Here is a 20,736-nt window from a genome sequence, read left to right on the forward strand (position 1 = left end):
AGACACCATGGCCGAGAAGCAGAATGATGGATCTGGGGGATGAAGGCAAGGGTAGAGGGTGCGTGGCGGAGACAAGGTCGGCAGTGGTGGGTGGGGGTGGCGACGGTGGGAATCGCGGGAGGGGGAGGAAGGCGGGGGTAGCGGGGTGGGCTGGGAGAGGATGTGGAGAATGGCAGAGGATGAGTGTGGGTGGGTGGGTTAGGGTTTGGGTTTCTCGGGAGAAGCTGTACCGTTGATGTGTGCGTGATGGACGGCTCAGATGGTGTCTGACTGGGTGATCCGCGTGAACGTGGTTTCTGGCTTCTCATTGGCCGGTTGTCTTGCGCTGGAGTCTTCAAAATAAAAAACTATAAATCTCTGTTGTAAAAAGGGACCATCCACAATTTATTCAAAATTAAATAAAAATAATGTCAATATGTTTCCATCCACCTCTCATATCTATCTATTACATTACGGAAAAAAGAAACACCTAACCATTTATTTGATGTATTAGAAAATAACAACCATTTATTCGGCTCGCCACCGTCGACGACGATGAAAAGATCAGACGCTCAGGACCCCCCAACCCCCACAAAGGGGAAGACGTTGGATGTGGAGAAGAGCCCACAATTTATTTGGTTTTTGAGGATGACTACCAAGAAACACATACCAAAATCCCTTGGTACTTTTAGATAACATCAGTGACCGGAGCTCCTCCGGCACATCCGCAGTTGTCAGGAGATCTCCATGTCTTCTTGCTCTGGCCACAAGTTCATAAGCTAGACAGTTTTGTTTCCTTTTGACAACTGAGATTTTGGATGAATTGAAAAACCGAAGAGCATGTTTTATCTCACTAACAGTCCCGAAGCCCCGATAACGCCACTAGGCCTATCAAATTGTCGTGTCATCTGCCTCTTCTACTGATTTGTAGGTTCTCATTTGGGTGCTCAACGAGAAGAGGTCTAGGCCCCTGTGGTCTCGAGAAGAGCCTGCAAATTGCCAATGTTATGGCAACATTTTTAGCATAGTTTTGTAAAAATTATATTACATTTTGCACAAGTTTGCATTTTGAGATGACAAACAATGATGCCTAACGAAGTTTTCATTTTCTTTGGACGAATACTCAATTTTCCATTTTTTGAGTGCCCGAAATGAGTTTTTTTGTGAAGGACCTACCATATATTTATTACAAAATTGTACCAAATCAATTTTCTAAAATACTATGCCATATTTAATGCACAATTGACCAAATGGTTGGATATCAAAAGCTTTGATCCACCCCTGGTGAAAAAGACAAATTTCCATCGATTTAGTAGGAAGCGGGTCAAATTTGAACTGTAGCTGCCTCATAGTTTGCTATTTATTTTTCCAAAAATCATTTCTAGGTACATAAGTATCTATTTAATAAGAGAAACATCAAAATTTTTCCATGATTCAACCACTAGCTAGGAACGGCCAAGCCCGCCGTTTTGACCGCATTTTGAAACAGGCATAAAAAATTCAAAAAAAACAAAAAATTGGAAAACCTTCGCATTGTGTCATCATACGTGACTAAGTTTCCAGGGAAAATAATAATCTTGTGATACGGCAATTATTTTAAAAAAAGTGTTGTTAGAAATGAGCTATCATCCGTGAAGATTCATGGCATAGTTTTTTTAAATGATCTTATATTGTGCACAAGGGTGCATCTTGAAATTCCAAACAATGTTGCCTAAGGGAGTTTTCATTTTTCTTTGCACGGAAAAGTCATTTTCCATTTTTTGAGTGCCCGAAATGAATTTTTTTTAAGGAACAACCAAATAATTGTTGCAAAAACGGACCAAATCAATTTTATAAAATACTAGGCCATGTTTAGTGCACAATTGACAAAATGGTTCGGTGTCAAAATCTTTGATCCACCTCTGGTGAAAAAGACAAATTTCTGCCGATTCAGTTGGAAGCGGGTCAAATTTGAACTGCAGCTGCCTCATAGTTTGCTCTTTATTTTTTCCAAAATTGATTTTTAGGTACAAAAGTATCTATTTAATCAGAGAAACACCAAAAGTTTTCCAAGATACAAACACTAGCTAGGAACGGTCAAGCCCGCCATTTTAACCGCATTTTGGAACGGGCATAAAAAATTCAAAAAGAATCACAAAATTGGAAAACCATCGCATTTTTATCATTATATGTGGCCAAGTTATGAGGAAAAATAATAAACTTGTAATACGACAATTATTTTTAAAAAGTGTTCTCAGAAACGAGCTATCATCTATGAAGAATCATGGATTTCAAGCCAAATGATCAATCTTATGTTCACATTCATGGTATAGTTTATTCAAATGATATAATATTGTTCACATGGGTGCATCTTGGACTGGCAAACAATGTTGCCTAAGGGAGTTTCATTTTCTTTGGATGGAAAATCAATTTTCAATTTTCCGAGTGCCCAAATGAGTTTTTTTTGTGAAGGACCTACCATATATTTGTTGCAAAATTGAACCAAATCAATTTTATAAATTACTAGGGCATATTTAATGCACAATTGACCAAATGGTTGGGTATCAAAAGCTTTGATCCACCTCTGGTGAAAAAGACAAATTTTCGTCGATTTAGTAGGAAGCGGGTCAAATTTGAAGTGTAGCTGCCTCATAGTTCGCTATTTATTTTTTCCAAAAATCGTTTCTAGGTACATAAGTATCTATTTAATAAGAGAAACATCAAAAAATTTCCAAGATTCAACCACTAGCTAGGAACGATCAAGCCCGCTGTTTTGACCGCATTTTGAAACGGGCATAAAAAATTCAAAAAATACAAAAAATTGGAAAACCTTTGCATTGTGTCATCATATGTGACCAAGTTTCCAGGAAAAATAATAAACTTTTAATACCGCAATTATTTTTAAAAAGTGTTCTTAGAAATGAGCTATCATGCGTGAAGATTCATGGCTTTCAATCCAAATGATCTATCTTATGGCCACATTCATGGCATAGTTTGTTCAAATGATCTCATATTGTGCAAAAGGGTGCATCTTGGAATTCCAAACAATGTTGCCTAAGGGAGTTTTCATTTTATTTGCACGGAAAATTCATTTTCCATTTCTTGAGTGCCCGAAATGAGGTTTTTTTAAGGAACAACCAAATAATTGTTGCAAAAACGGACCAAATAAATTTTATAAAATACTAGGCCATGTTTAATGCACAATTGACAAAATGGTTCGGTGTCAAAAGTTTTGATACACCTCTGGTGAAAAAGACAAATTTCCACCGATTTAGTTGGAAGTGGGTCAAATTTGAACTGCAGCTGCCTCATAGTTTGCTTTTTATTTTTCCCAAAAATCATTTTTAGGTACAAAAGTGTCTATTTAATAAGAGAAACACAATTTTTTTTCACAAATTCAACCACTAGCTAGGAACGGTCATGCTCGTCGTTTTGACCACATTTTGAAACGGGCATGAAAAATTCAAGAAATTGGAAAACCTTCACATAGTGTCATTATATGTGGCCAAGTTACCTGAAAAATAATAAACTTGTAATACGATAATTAATTTTGAAAAGTGTTCTCAGAAACGAGCTATCATGTGTCAGGACCCCGACTCAATGCCACATCGATCTAGCATGTAACACCTCATATCACTTTGCGGCCTCACGCACGGTATTCCCACGGGTGTCGCCTTACCTTTGCCCGGGACCGTTTGCGCCTTTTGGCACATGTATATGATAGTGTCGCTAGCATTCATATGGTAAGGAGCCCGGGCTGACATGGCTAGTCGTAAACCCAAAGTGGGACGGACTTACAGGGACAGGCATTCATGACCCAGCATCGAACGTGTCGGTCATCAACGAGTGAATCCGGGCTGTAGCACTGGGCTAACAGGAGTCCGGTAAACCGGGCTGTAGCGGGCTAACAGGACTCTGGTATCCATCGCATGACATTTCCCCGAAGGGACAGACACAGGAATGAAGAAGGACACATGCCAGCCAGCCTAAGTGTTCCGGAGCAGTAGTAAGCTACCATGGCTCAGTGGAAGCACTAGGAGACATTTCCCGGTAAGAGAGGCTACTAAGGATAAACAACTAGATAGTCAGATCCCACACATACCAAGCATTTCAATCATACACACAATATGCTCGATATGTGCAAATACAACAAGGCATCACAACATGACTCTACAATACAAGTACTTTATTTAGAGGCTCAGAGAGCCATACATATCATACACACAAGTACGGGTCACACGACCCAACATTCAAGTCATACAGACATACAAGCCAACAGCGGAAGTAACTTATTTGAGTACAGACAACTAGTAAAATAAAAGATGCTTGGGTAAGCCTAGCTATACTACATGGTCCTTCACAAGCTCAGGATCACCTCCTGGGCCTCAGTCTACTCATCGATGTCAACATCTACGAAGAACCCGTCAGAAGGGGTTGCAGCGTCTTTTGTAAAAGTAAATTAAAGCAACATGAGTACAAAGGTACCCAGCAAGACTTACATAAGATCCTACATACATGCACATTATCAAGAAGGGTTGGTGGGGTTATTGCAGCAAGCCAGCTTTGACTCTTGGCTAAGCTATCCTACGAGACACCAACTTGAAATGGTTTTGCGCACTCGAGTCCACTACTCACCACTTCAATACACCACCGAGGATCCACCTCCGTCATCCTATGGAAGAGCCATCCTCGGCACTCACGCTTATCTTGAGGCTTTTAGTAGTATCCATTTACTTGTCTATGAACTGTATAGGCAACCAAGTAGTCCTTTACCATGGACGCGACTACTCGAATAGATGATGGTAACCCTGCAGGGGTGTACTTCTTCATACACGCTCTCACCACTTACCGCCGTTTACACAACATGTACTCGGCAACCTTCAAGCGGAAGCCCAACGTGGGTGTCGGCCACGACCTACCTAAACACCTAAGTCTCTAGTCCAGGTTTATCGCCTATTTAGGTTCCATCCGCAGGGAGTCCGGCCGAGGTTTCCACATACAGCCCCGAACGATGTGTACAGGGTTTCGAGACACCTAACCGGTGCCCGGTATACCCGGCCACGTACCTACCGCATCACAGCCCACCCCGCGGGTCAGCGCTGTCCACGGCCTCCAGTAAGCTACAAACACCAGAAACTACTTGCAACTCCTGGACAGAGGACTAGGGTGAATAAGAAGCCGAGAGGGTCCATTGGTTTCGGGCCCAATGCATGGTAGTAGCTGAATCTTAAATCACACATACAGATCTCAGTGCTTAAGGATGGCTTCAATGAAACAACCCACCATGTACTCCTACATGGCCTCTCATTAATACCTTTACCAAATCGTGTTCAACACATTAATCGGCATGATCATTTCACTCTAGCCCATCACCTTGATGAACCAGACCTGACACGACTCTAAGCATAGCAGGCATAGCAAGGTAGGAACAACACATTCATATGGCTCAATCAACTCCTACACATGCTAGTGGGTTTCATCTAGTTACTATGGCAATGACAGGTCATGCAGATTAAATGGGTTCAACTACTATAGCACACAGCAGTTTGAAACGCGTTGTCTTAATGCAGTAAAAGAGAGCAGAAGCGAGAACATGGGATTGTATCGATATGATCAAATGGTTGGTTGCTTGCCTGATGGGTCGATGCACTGATATTGTTCTTCGTTGGGGTAATCACGGTACTCCTCGGAGGCAGAACCTGCCGCAAAGGGCACTGATACACAAACATCACCAAACAATATGCAACAATATTATGCATGCATGAGACATGGCAAAATGAGTGTATTAGGCGAATGCAACTAAGACCAGATGGGTTTGAACCATTTTGAATCTAAGATTCAAGTTTCAAACTCATAAATGGCCCTTTTAAGTGCTTTATCTTGTTATGCACTAAACATCAGGTTAGCTTTCTTAAACATGCATGAAACCAGTATAGATGGATAGATTGGATTTTTCTGATCATTTTTCATATATAACACTTTGCATTTGGAGCTACAGATTAATTTCTATGATTTTTTGAAGTTTGTGGTATTTTCTGGAATTTCCTGTGTAATAATAATTCCAGTAAATAACTTATTGCGTCAGCATTACATCAGGATGACGTCAGTGGTCAACAAAATAGTCCAGGTCAAACCTGACTAGTTGGTCCCACGTGTCAGTGTAATTAGTTTAACTAAATATTAGTTAATACTAATCCTAATTAGTTAACAGGGCTGGGCCCCACCTATCATTGACCCACGGGGTCAAACTGGGCCCACCCATGGTCAAACGAGGGTCAGCGAGGTCAACTCGCCGGTGTTTAGCTGCCGGCGAGGCCGAACGCGGTGGCGAGACTGCATTTGTGCGTTCCGGCGACCAAATGAGCGGCGGAGGGCATCTACGTGTAGCTGGGAGCAAGCCGCAGCTCTTGGTGGTGGTGGTTGAGCTCGGGGTGGCCGGAAATGGCGCCGGCGACGACCTTGGCGGTCACCGGAGTTCGGGTGAGGTTGAACCCGAGGCTACAGGACACGGCGAGGCTCGTGGTGAGGTGCGTTGGGCTCCTGGGGACGCAGTGAGTGTGTTGGACACGGTGGTGTGGCCGGTGGGTGGCCAAAGACACGTCGGCGACGAGCTCGGCGGCGGCGCGTGCGGTGAAGCTTCGTGTGCTCGCTGTGGTGCACAAGAGCGAGAAAGGGAAGGGGGAGGAGGTAGCTGGGCTCACGGAGGTCTCAAGGGAGCAGACGGCGCGGTCGGGGACGAGCTGGTGCGGCGGCGATGGCGAAAGGGATCTCCGGCGATGGCGGAGTCGGGCGAGGTCGGTGCAGAGGCCTCGGGGCAAGCGAGCGCTCGGGGCTCGGCTAGCTCGAAGAAGAGGAGGGCGGCAGAGCTCCTGGACATGGCGGCGCGGTGCAGGGAAGAAGGAGAGCGCGGGTTTCACGGCGGTGCAGGCGCGGCAGCGTCGGCCATGGCGCGGGAGAGCGAGGGAGAGAGGCAGGGGGAGAATGGATGTGTCCACGGGGTTCGGGGCACGATGTGGAGGTCGTACCGGCCAGTAGAGAGGCGAGGGGAGGAAGCAGGGCGACTGGCAGCTGCATGGCGCGCGCTGGTGCCGCCGTCGAGCACCTGCCTGCCTGCCTGGTGAAGGCAAGCAGCTCGCTGGAGCGGCTACTGGGCTGGGCCGGCTAGGTGGGCTAGCTGGTGGGCTGGCAGGTGGGCTGCCAGGTTAGTTCCCTCTCTCTCTCTCTTTTATTTATCTTTTTTATTTCCTCTGTAACTTTGTGGACTTTCTAAAAATACCTAGACAACTCCAAAAATCACCAAACTGCTTATGGCCACTAACTGGAATATATCCAGCTTGGAACATTTTAGTTTAGGATTATTTGAGCATTTGAAATATTTTATATAATTTAAATGCCCAAACTCAAATACTTATGATTTAATTCAAAGACCTTAGGATGACCTAGAAAATTGTGCACCACTTTTGGCAGAGGTTCTGAACCAAGACAAAAATGATGGACATTTTAGAAGGGCATTTCAGGTTCATTGAAAATATTTTTAGTAATCCCTAGTTGGTTTCAGAGGGGGCTGGGGGTTCTGTCATCCCCATTTCAAGTTTCTGTTGAAAAAAAATAGACATGATGCAACACTCTAATGCATGAACTAGCTAGGGTGTGACATCATGTGTGGAGATCAATGGCTTTCAAGTCAACTGATCAATTTTATGGTCACATTCATGGCATAGTTTGTTCAAATGATCAAATATTGTGCATAAGGTTGCATATTGGAATCGCAAACAATATTTCCTAAGGAAGTTTCCATTTTCTTTGGACGAAAAAAATAATTTTTCCATTTTTTGAGTGCCCAAAATGAGTTTTTTGTGTGAAGGACCTACCATATATTTGTTGCAAAACTGGATCAAATTGTTTTTCTAAAATATTAGGCCATATTGAATGGACAATTGACCAAATGGTTGGGTGTCAAAACCTTTCCATCCACCTCTTGTGAAAAATACAAATTTTTGTCGTTTCAGCTGAAAGCGGGTTAAATTTGAAGTGCAGCCGCCTCATTGTTTACTCTTTATTTTTTTCAAAAGTCATTTTTAGGTACACAAGTATCTATTCAATTAGAGATACTCCAAAAGTTTTGCAAAATTCAACCCCTAGCAATTTGAACTACATTTGTTTCATAGTTTTCTCTTTATGTTTCCAAAAATCATTTCTAGGTATGCAACTAGTTATTTCATTAGAGATACAACAAAAGTTTTGAAAGACTCCATCTAGCTACGAAGGTCATGCTGCCACTTTGACCACAATTATAGGGTGTTTTCATTTTCTTATTCGCGCAATTTTATATTTTCAAGTTGTTTCGAGATTTTCCTATAATGGAACCTTTTTCTAGAGAGATAAAATTTTAGAAATTGGTTTGTTGACTTCAAAAAGTTTTCATAATATTTTGATGATATTCATGATTTTTGGAAAAATGTTCGTTGAATTAAAAATGTTCTTGAATTCAAAACATTTGATGAATTTTTTTTCATTGAATCTAAAGAATTTGTTAACATACTTTTGAATTCATGAACGTTGTTTTTCATTAGTGTACATATTCTGAATTATAATCTTTTTTGTAATCCCCAACTTTTTTATGAAGCAAAAATAAAAACGGAAAAGAAAACAAAAAACTAAAAGCTAACAAAAAAATAGGGAGCCCGGCCTGGGCCGGCCCAAGTTCTAGCATAGCATCGACACTAACCTTTATTCCTGAATGGGCCAAAGCCTAGGCGACACACGAAAATGTTAAAAGAAAAAAAATAGGAGGTGGCCTCGTCCGAAAAAGGCCCAAGCCCAGTCGAAGAGAAACCCTAAGCAGGCCGCGCATGCTACACAATCACCAACATGGTGGTAGCGTGGTGGTTTGCTTCTCTAAGCGAGACTGAGACGTTGCAGGTTCGAGTCCCACGGGAGCCATTTTTTGCTGCGTTTATTCGCCAAATTGCAGGTCCTTTATTCCAGGGGAGGACGGTCCCACATGTCATAGGTATTGTATTAGTTGTTCCTGCTTGTCAGTATTAGGCCTCACATGTCAGTGTACTCAACAAGTTAATATGTGAGTGGACAACGGGTCCCACATGTCATTGGCATTGTGTTAGTTGGCCACGCATGTCAGTGGTAGGTCCACAGATCATTTTAGTAAATATGTGAGTGGTCAAACCAACTGCTAGAAGTGACGCATAAGCAAAAGTGACATACCACGTAGGTAGAATTAATGATGTGGCGTCCAGTCATATCAATGCATCCATGTTTAGAACGTTATGACCATTTATATTGGTCGTGATCAGCTAGAAATATGGCAGCGGACCAGTGTTGTCTGCTTTATGACCATTTCGTGTAAGGAAATTGCGACCTTTCTAACCAAAATGGTCCTTATGGTTTAGGGTTTGGAGCCCCTCGAATAGCTTTTGACCAATTGGTCTCAAATGGTCATAGATTTCCGACCAATTCTTTCAGGGTCACTGACAGAAGGTCACAAGTTGACATATTTCTTGTAGTGGTTGTTGTTCTTGCTGCTCTTCCATGTATATCTAGATATCATCAAAACATTAAGGTAACACTCTTCCTTGTCGCTATGTAGCCAGGGATTGCATATTTAGTCATTCAATACAATGCATGTTGCTATGTAGTCTCAGATATATGAAATATGGCCCTAGTTAACCTACCGATAAATGGGTTATAGATATATTCAGTGAAATGTCCGATTTGCGGATTAATCCCTTATTAGCACCCAGACTATATGGTACCAGCTACCAATATCCTAAACAGTGAGTATATATAAGCAATGCAATGAAACTAACCTCGATGGAAAACTACGGATGTTCCCAATATTGTCCTGTGTGAGTACATCTAAAGGCATGTTAAGCACAACAGGCTAAACATCAACCAAATATGCCCATGGTAGACAACGTAATCTCCAAATGATAGCTTCAGTGTGTAGGTTTAAGCGCACTAGTTAACAAAAAGAAGAAGTGGAAAGGTGTGTTAACTGCAATAGGCATAACATTTAAAAAACAAGCAAATATAGTCATTCGAACTGGTATTGTGCAGGTCTAAAGTACACCAGTTATTATTAAAAAATGGAAAGGCATGTTAACTGCAACATCCTTAACAACAACCAAATATCGTAATTCATAGTGGTATTGTTAAAAGTTTTATTCATGAAATTGAACTACACGGCAAATAGTTGCACATATAGAGCATCAACGTTGTAAATAACTAAAATAAACAAGGCATAAGACCATCTCTAGCCGATACCCTAAAAGTTAACGGAGTAAAACACTACTGCTGGTTGGTCCAAACACAACAGTCCAATCAGAGACCCTTCGACGAAACTGTGTGCGATGCATTAATCACAAATGGTGATGTAATAAAACCATAAAAAAATATACAAAATGTTTCCGATGGCAGTGACAACAAGCACAATTCATATTAGAGTTGCATGTGCGATGCATGGGAAACGGTTAATCCAGCAGAACTATTTGCGATGAGGCAGAACAACAAAAACGGGCAGCCATATGAGGGTGTGTGCGATATATGGCATAAAGTTCACTAGGATGAACTGTGTTTGATTAGGAAACACCATAGAAATGGTTAGCCAGCGATGGAGGGCATACAATTCACTCGGATGAACTGTTTGCGATGAGCCAAGAGAACAAAAACAATTCAATTGAACAAGATGTGTGTGATTGCAGCAAACAGGTCCGTAATCAAAAATGTGTGTGAAGACAACTAATAACACAAATGAATGGTGCTAATAAGTCGTGTGATTTGCAGGTCAAGCCCGAAACCTTGAGCACTTTTAGATAGTTGGTGGTGTCCACCATAGCAAAACTGTAGTCCGAGCTATTGATAAACCTGGAGAAATAATCACAAGGCCTTGTGGCTAGGTGGTAGTGGTAGATGCGAACGCCATGTCGCACACACAACTAGGCGATGACAACCTTCTGATCGTGTCCGGCACGACTGCTAGTGAACTCGAGGTTGAAGACGAGCACTTGGTAATGTCCTCAGTAAGCAAGTGCTCCATAGTTTGGACCAAGCTCTCCACCGAGACCGGCTCGTTCTTGTACACCACCGAGAGGGCATTCTCCCTCTTGTGGGTGTCCACTACGTGATGCGTGGTGAACTGCCCCCTGTTGTCGTCGTCGGCCGCTGGGAGCGCCATTGGAGCTACGGGGAGCGCCATTGGAACCGCCGGATGTCCTCTCTGTATGTTTCGTCATGGGTGTGCTTAATGTGTCGTGTGGCGCGAGAGATGAAGGTCAATGGGCACAGGAATAAATGGGGGCCGGGCGGCATGGAATCTCGGCGCATCCGCATGGAAGTTTTTGTTGTGGGTAAGTGCATTGTGGCGCCGTGCCTGGCGCAGCCGCATGCATAATGGCAGCACGAATGCACGTGATCATGCACTGGCCCCAAACACTGGACACGCGCGTGGACAGACGAGGGCAGAGCGCCCGGAGGGACGCGACAGCAGAGTGCGCGTGGCGGGACGCGAGCAGAGCGCGCCACAACCGCCTCAACCACGAGCAACCACATGCATAGAGTAGTTGAACACGTAGGGAATGGTTGTCTACAAGTCGGCCGGTAGTTGTGACACTGTGTAGAGAGTGGCCGTGTGATACTACCTCTGTCTCGGTCTATCAGTCCCCTTTATATTATGTGCCATATTTTGACCTTAAATTTAACTAACAAAATGCTAATGCTTGTTATAAAAATAATATGATTGGAAACTATGTTCAAATACGAGTCCAACAATATAATATTTGGTGACATGCATTCGTATTTTGTTAGTTAAATCTCTAGTCAAAATTTGGCAAAAAATACAAAGACGACTTATAAACCAGGACGGGGGTAGTAGGTAATTCAATCGCAAATGTTTTTTTATTAACCATGGTGTACATGTCCTTTCATCCTCCTCTCACACGTCTTGTCACCCCGTTGCCGCACATGGCTTCGAGCGCAAGCTTGAGCAGTGCACGGGGGCGTTCTTTTTGTCAAAAGGTGGATGGAAGTGGTGCCAATGAATCGTTGGTGAGCCCATTCCCGCGCAACTGTGCGGGTTCCTTCACAAGCTTTCCGCCTGACTCTGTGAAATCCCCCAAAATCCCAATGCTTACCGGCCTGCTATATAAACCTTCATGGCCAGCGAGTCCCGCGTCGCATTTTCCCCTCCCCTGTAGCTTATCTTGTTTGCTTCTCCCACAATCGCTAATGGCACTGGTCAGTTGTCGTTGCTCAGCCACTGTGTCGTCATCAGAGGACAGCTCTAGCTGAGAGGCTACCCCACGGCGGCGCCACAGTCCCTGGCTTAGTGTAGTGCGAATGGCGTCCCTGTTGGGCGTGCGCGGAGCACCCACCACACGCTCCGCCGCCTTTGCCCATCTGCAACTGTTGCCGGACGCTGTTGCCGCCACCCATCGTCTGCCACCGTGGCCACCACACTACCGTCGAAAGTGAGGCCATCGCTTGCTCTGCCGCCGGGGCCTTTCCGCCACCCCACTGTCGGCCACCATGGCCATCACCCACTCCGCCGCCACGGCCCAAAGGTGGGAGGTGGTGGTCGTGGCCGTCACCCCATCATCAGCCGCAGTGGCCGCCAGCCCACCGTTGACCACTGGGGTCATCACCTGCTCCACCACCGCCGCCCGAAGGTGGAAGGCGGAGGTGGAGTCATGCATGTGCGTCAGCGACTTTGTGTGCTACATCGAGTGCGTCCGGGAGGAGGAGGAGCGCCTCGTCGAGCATGCAAAGAGCCTTACCGCCGCCATGGCCGCAGCACACGCCATCGTAGAGGTGAGAAATCAAGGAGATCTACGAGGACTCCTGCCGCTTCGAGAGGGGTTGTCTCGAGTGGCAGCGGGCGTTCGAGGTGAGCGTCGCTGAAGGTGCAGCAGCGACAGGCACCGTATTGCAGTTGTCCAGCTTATCGGTAGGATCCTCCTCCTCTGCCTCTTACTAAGCATGCTCGGCAGAGGAGAGGCTGCTGGAAGTAGTACAAGCCCCTCCGTAGTGGTACTAGTATTTAGGGGCTATTTTGTTCAATTCATCTGGCTATAGATGTGTATGAACCGTACAACATACTTAAAATTAGGTAGTATATATAGTTGAATTAGGTATTTCAGTACATGGTTGGCAACAATTGGGGAAAAGTTTGGTCGGTCCAACTATCGAGTTGAACTGTTCGTATAAAGAACGACTGCTTAATCTTTTAATGAAATCTATGCTTAATTACTGAAATTTAGTTGCAAAAATTAGAGAGTGCTAGTGCTTTTTAGCTGCATATTTGACAAATGCTAGGGTTACAAGGTTGACAAAGGGCAAAGTTACTAGATCAACAAATGTCAATCATTCTAGTTTGACAAATGGCAATATACCCAATATCACAGATGCAAATCTGTCAAATTGTTGGTATGTGGTTGCACACGGATCATCCGAAAACACCGTTTGCGTTGAAGGGGTGTACAAATCCTAAGTGCCAGATTTGAACCGTTTATGTTGAAGAGATGCACAAATCCTACGTAGCAAATTTTCCCTTGGCTTACTGGGGAAGACCATAGCTCTCACTTTGCATAAGAGTGTTCTATCTAAAAAATTTGCGATGAAGAGCTGCACAAATACTTTTTGGCACATTTTCTCTTGCCTTACTTGGGAAGATGTTGGTTTGCATACGAGTGTTCTATCAAAAACGTTTGCGGTCAAAAACTGTAGAAATCCTGCTCGGCACATTTTCCCTTGGCTTCCTGGGGAAGCTGTCGGTTTGCATACGAGTGTTCTATCTAAAACAGTTGCACGCCTCTCAGTCAGCCTGAGCTCGCACGCCTCCCATCCAGTCAAGCAGCTATCCGCATGTCACCTCCTAGCCATTAAAAGAGTGACGCATGGCGACACGTGAATGGTTAATGGAACACACACTATTTAAATTATACAAAACATTTGAGATGTTAAAGTGGCAGCTATTTGTTTCAAAATGCCTTTGTTGCTGTTTTTTGAGTGCGCCTTCTCTCAAAATGGCCACGAAAAATACCACAACATGTTGTGTGCCATTCCATGATTGCATGCCAAGTTTCATGAATTTCAGACGAGTTTTGGATTTACTAGAATTTAAAAACAAAGTATCTCAATGTTTTGTCGGCAATCAATTGTGCCCTGGTCTTTGAAATACATGGGACCTAAGCATGCACCCAAGGACACACATTTGATATGTCAACCCATTTTTCTGCATTGGAGCAGGTGCATGTAGTTCAAATTTGAATTATGCACATAAAATACCTGGAAAACTCAGTTAATGTATAAAAAGGTCCAAACGAACCCCAAAATTGGAAATTTTAACACGACACTCCTTTGGATCTATGTTGCCACTAGGAAAAAAATGAAAACAGGAAGAGGCAATGAATATCGTTTCATCCACCAAGGAGGCACATTCCCTACCAGAACCATGAGGATTGTTCTTAGAAGCTCTGGTATGTGAGAAGCTTATACCCAAACCTGCCCCAAATGCGACAATTTTTTTACCATACCATGTTGATGCCATTCCATGATAGCATGCCAAGTTTCATGAATTTCGGACGAGTTTTGGATTTACTAGAATTAAAAAACCATGTATCTCCATGTTTGCGGCCGAGCGACGGTGGTGAGGTGTTTGACATTCATTCTCATTTCTTGCATGCGACCTAAATGTCATAGCCCTAGCTTAGCTCATGTTGTCTTTGCTTGATATTCATGTCATCATGTTTAAAATTCAAATGAATATGAATTGGGGATGTTCAAACCCTAGCACCAGATCAAATCAAATAGGTTCAACAGAAAATTAATGTCAACGAACCGAAAATGCCCTTAAGAAAGTTCATTATTTCTGGTTAAGGTGGAAACCCTTGCCAAATATGATTAATATATTTCTAGGACATTTTCGGATTTTTGATTTAACACATAATGTTTTTGAGTTGGAGCAAATAAATACTATAAATATTTTATTGCTCCAATTATTCTGAAAAAAATTTGTGGAGCTTTGGGATCAACCATATTGCTTCTGCATTAATTTCTAGAAGCTACAAAATAATTTGGTTAGTAAATCAAATTCAAAACAAACTTCAAAAATAGAAAACATAAACAGATAGAATAAAAGAGAGAGAGGAAAGCTTACCTGGCTGGCCCAGCCCCTGTGCAGCCCAATAGGCCCAGCCCACCTCCTCCTCCCTGTCGTCTTCCTCCCCGACGCCTCCTCCTCCCTGCCCGCATCACCCTTCGGGCCCTCTAGCGATGCCACGAAGACGCCCTGGAGCCTCCTCTCCACTCGCCACTCTCCCTGGACCCCTCCCCCTCCTCTACTCTCTCTCTCTCTCACGCAGCGCGAGTGCAGCCGTCGCCGCCGTCCACTGCCACTGTTCCCACCGACCACCCATAGCCCCGCAACCACGTCCAAACACTCTGCCCCGCACTTTTCGTCGTCCACGCCGAGCCACGCGACCCAGGGAGCCTTGCCTCGTCGTCCTCGACTCCTTCTTCAGAGCCGACAATCCTTGTCGCCATTCCTTGTCGCCATTCCGTCGTCTCCAGAGCCTCCCCCGAGCTGTCGAGTCCTCCATGCAACGTGCTATGAGCCCCTGATCCATTTCCCCTACCGCCATGCTCTAATTCGAGCTGTATTCGATGTTTCCGTCGGTCCCAAGAACCCATCGCCGCCGGCCCTCACGCTGCTGTATAAAAAGCTTGAAACAGTGGCCCCCTCGCGTGTCACCGTACTTAGTAGCCTTCCAGAAGACTAACCTCGCCATTGTAGCTCCTCCCGTGCACAATAACGGGGTCGCGCATGTAATCGTGCTCTGGCCACCATGGCGAGCTCCATTACGGCGAGCTCTGGTGCCCCCGCATTCTCCCACCTACCTCCCTAGATGCGGGCGAACCCGGGCTACGCCCAGGTGCCCTCAGCTACCGCTCCCGTCGCCTTTACCGCAAGTTTAGCACATTGCCGCCACGGTATTGTTCCCTGCCGGCCCAATTCCAGCAGGCTGACATGCCCGCATAGTGAGGCGCTAATTAGCCACCCCACCTTCACTGACAGTGGGCCCCAACGCCCCTAATTTTTAGTTAGATTAGAAATAACCCTGTTTAACCTCCTGTGTCACTGACGTGCGGGTCATAGCTTCAGGTTTGACCTGGCCAGATGTTGTTGACTTGATGACGTCACACTGACGTCAGGATGTTGTAGTAAATCATTTTCTGGATTAATTTTAATCCAGGAAATTTCAGAAAATGTTTAAAACTTCAAAATTTCATAGAAACTAATCTATAAATCGAAATGAAGTAATTTATATATGAAAAATGATCAAAAAATCCAAAGAATCTGTTTATGGCATTTTCATGCATGTTTGAGCGAGTTCACCTCACTGTTTAGGATAAAACATGATTAGGAAAATTTTGATAATTCATTTGGAGTTGGAATTTGATGTAGTTTTGAATTCCACTTCAATCAAAATGGCTTCCTATTGCATTAGCCCAAATCACAGCATATTGCCATGTCATGATCATGCATCATATTGTTGCATTGCATTGGTTGTGTTATTTCTCTATTGCCGGTGTTCGCTCCCCCTGGTAGACGTGTGTTCCGATGATGAGTTCGATGACACCAATGAAGAGCTATATCATCTTCAGAAGTGCAGGCAAGCAAAACCCCCTTGTTCATTCCGATACAATCCCACTCTCTCGCTCTTGCTCTATTTTACTGCATTAGGACAACAACAATTCAACTGTTACATGCTACGGTAGTTGAACCCCTTTCCTCTGCATGGCCTATTTTTGCCATAGTAAATAGTTGAAACCCACTAGCATGAGTAGGACTTGCTTGAGCCTTGATGTGCCTAATAATTCATGATTGTTTGTCATACCTACTATTGCTTAGAGTTGTGTCATGTTTGGTTCATTGGGAATGGATTGGAATGTTGTGAACATGTCCTTATGTTGAAAGCTAAGTGTGTGAACATGATTTGGTAAAGGTAGCGGTGAGAGGCCATGTAGGAGTACATGGTGGATTGTCTCAATGAAACCGTCTGCTACGTCTTGAGCTTGCGTTGGTTATCCTTGAAGAGGAAAGGGTGATGCAGCAATAGTAGCGTAAGTATTTCCCTCAGTTTTTGAGAACCAAGGTATCAATCCAGTAGGAGGCTCCTCAAAAGTCCCACACACCTACACAAAAAACAAATAACTCGCAACCAACGCAATAAAGGGGTTGTCAATCCCTTCACGGCCACTTGCAAAAGTGAGATCTGATAGAGATAGTATGATAAGATAAATATATTTTTGGTATTTTGTAATATAGATGCAAAAAGTAAAGATGTAAATAAAAGTAGATTGAAAGCTTACATGATAAAAGATAGACCTGGGGGCCATAGGTTTCACTAGTGGCTTCTCTCAAGATAGCATAAGTATTACGGTGGGTGAACAAATTATTGTTGAGCAATTGATAGAAAAGAGAATAATTATGAGATTATCTAGGCATGATCATGTATATAGGCATCATGTCCATGACAAGTAGACCGTCTCCTGCCTGCATCTACTACTATTACTCCACACATCGACCGCTATCCAGCATGCATCTAGAGTATTTAGTTCATAAGAACAAAGTAACACATTAAGAAAGATGACATGATGTAGAGGGATAAACTCAAGCAATATGATATAAACCCCAGCTTTTTATCCTCGATGGCAACAATACAATACATGCCTTGCAACCCTTTCTATCACTGGGTAAGGACAACGCAAGATTGAACCCAAAGCTAAGCACTTCTCCCATGGCAAGAAAGATCAATCTAGTAGGCCAAACCAAACTGATAATTCGAAGAGACTTGCAAAGATAACTCAATCATACATAAAAGAATTCAGAGAACATTCAAATATTTCTCATAGGTAAACTTGATCGTAAACCCACAATTCATCGGATCTCGACAAACACACCGCAAAAAGAGTTACATCCGATAGATCTCCACAAGAGAGGGGGAGAACATTGTATTCAGATCCAAAAAGAGAGAAGAAGCCATCTAGCTAATAACTATGGACCCGAAGGTCTGTGGTAAACTACTCACAACTCATCGGAGGGTCTATGGTGTTGATGTAGAAGCCCTCCGTGGTCGATTCTGCCTCCGGCAGAGCGCCGATGAAGGCTCCAAGATGGGATCTCGCGGATACAGAAGGTTACGGCAGTGGAAATTGTTTTTCGTTGGCTCCCTGGATGTTTTCGGGGTCCGTAGGTATATATAGGAGGAAGAAGTACGTCGGAGGCCACTCGTGGGGCCTAGGAGACAGGGGGCGCGGCCAGGAGGGGTGGGCGCGCCCTCCTATCTCCTGGCCACCTCGTTTGCTTCTTGACTTGCACTCCATGTTCTCCGGATCACGTTCGTTCCAAAAATCACACTCCCGAAGGTTCATTTCATTTGGACTCCGTTTGATATTCATTTTCTTTGAAATACTGAAATAGGCAAAAAAAAACAGCAATACGGGCTGGGCCTCCGGTTAGTAGGTTAGTCCACAAAATGATATAAATATGTTAAATAAAGCCCATAAACATCCAAAAGGGGGTAATATAATAGCATGGAACAATCAAAAATTATAGATACGTTGGAGACGTATCAAGCATCCCCAAGCTTAATTCCTGCTCGTCCTCGAGTAGGTAAATGATAAAAATAGAATTTTTGATGCGGAGTGATACTTACAAAATCATATAGTCTGGTTGTTGCTCTATCTTCATCACACAAAGTATTTAATCATGCACAACCCCTATGAAAAGCCAAGCAATTGTTTCATACCTTAGTAATCTCAAACGTTTTCAACTTTCACGCAATACATGAGCGTGAGCCATGGACATAACACTATATATGGAATAGAGTGGTGGTTGTGGAGAAGAAAAAAAAGGAGAAGATAGTCTCACATCAACTAGGCGTATCAACGGGCTATGGAGATGCCCATTAATAGATATCAATATGAGTGAGTAGGGATTGCCATGCAACGGATGCACTAGAGCGATAAATGTATGAAAGCTCAACAAAAGAAACTACGTGGGTGTGCATCCAACTCGCTTGCTCATGAAGACCTAGGGCATTTTCAGGAAGCCCATCATTGGAATATACAAGCCAAGTTCTATAATGAAAAATTCCCACTAGTATATGAAAGTGACAACATAGGAGACTCTCTATCATGAAGATTATGGTGCTACTTTGAAGCACAAGTGTGGTAAAAGGATAGTAGCATTGTCCCTTCTCTCTTTTTCTCTTATTTTTTTCTTCTTTTTTCTTTCTTTTTTTCTTTGGCCTTTTTTTTCTTTCTTTCTTTTTGGCCTTTCACTTTTTTTCCTTTTTTTATCTTTTTGTAAAGTCCGAAGTCTCATCCCGACTTGTGGGGGGATCATAGTCTCCATCGTCCTTTCCTCACTAGGACAATGCTCTAATAATGAAGATCATCACACGTTTATTGATTTACAACTTAAGACTAGAACAAAATATGACTCTATATGAATGCCTCCGGCGGTGTACCGGGATATGCAATGAATCAAGAGTGACATGTATGAAAATTATGAAGGTGGCCTTGCCACAAATACGATGTCAACTACATGATCATGCAAAGAGCAATATGACAAAAGTAATGCGTGTCATATAAACGGAACAGTGCAAAGTTGCATGGCAATATATCTCAGAATGGCTATGGAAATGCCATAATAGGTAGGTATGGTGGCTGTTTTGAGGAAGGTATATGGTGGGTGTATGGTACCGGCGAATATTGCGCGGCACAAGAGAGGCTAGCAATGGTGGAAGGGTGAGAGTGCGTATAATCCATGGACTCAACATTAGTCAAAAGAACTCATATACTTATTGCAAAAATCTACAAGTCATCAAAAACAAAGTATTACGCGCATGCTCCTAGGGGGATAGATTGGTAGGAAAAGACCATCGCTTGTCCCTGACCGCCACTCATAAGGAAGACAATAAATAAATAAAATTGTGCTCCAACTTCATCACAAAGCGGTTCACCATATGTGCATGCTACGAGAATCACAAATTTCAACACAAGCATTCTTTAAATTCATAATCACCCAACTAGAATGACTTTAATATCACTACCTCCATATCTCAAAACAATTATCAAGTATCAAGTTGATCATAGCATCCAATTCACTTCCTATGATAGTTTTTATTATACCCAACTTGGATGCCTACCATTCTAGGACCAATTTTAGAACCAAAGCAAATACCATGCTGTTCTAAAAGACTCTCAAAATAATATAAGTGAAGAATGAGAGACTAGCAATTTCTACAAAATTAAGCCACCGCCGTGCTCTGAAAGATATAAGTGAAGCACTAGAGCAAAAACTATCAAGTTCAAACGATATAAGTGAAGCACATAGAGTATTCTAATAAATTTTAATCAAGCAGGATTCTCCCAAAAGGTGTGTACAGCAAGTATGATTGTGGAAAACTAAAAAGCAAATACTAATATAATACACGACGCTCCAAGCAAAACACATATCATGTGGCGAATAAAAATATAGCTCCAAGTAAAGTTACCAATGAACGAAGACGAAAGAGGGGATGCCTTCCCGGGGCATCCCCAAGCTTAGGCTTTTGGATATTCTTGAATATCTTGGGGTGCCATGGGCATCCCCAAGCTTAGGCTTTTGCCACTCCTTATTCCATAGTCCATCAAAGCTTTACCCAAAACTTAAAAACTTCACAACACAAAACTCAACAGGAAATCTTATAAGCT

Source organism: Triticum dicoccoides, chromosome 4B (assembly GCF_002162155.2).
Source record: "Triticum dicoccoides isolate Atlit2015 ecotype Zavitan chromosome 4B, WEW_v2.0, whole genome shotgun sequence".
Lineage (NCBI taxonomy): Eukaryota > Viridiplantae > Streptophyta > Magnoliopsida > Poales > Poaceae > Triticum > Triticum dicoccoides.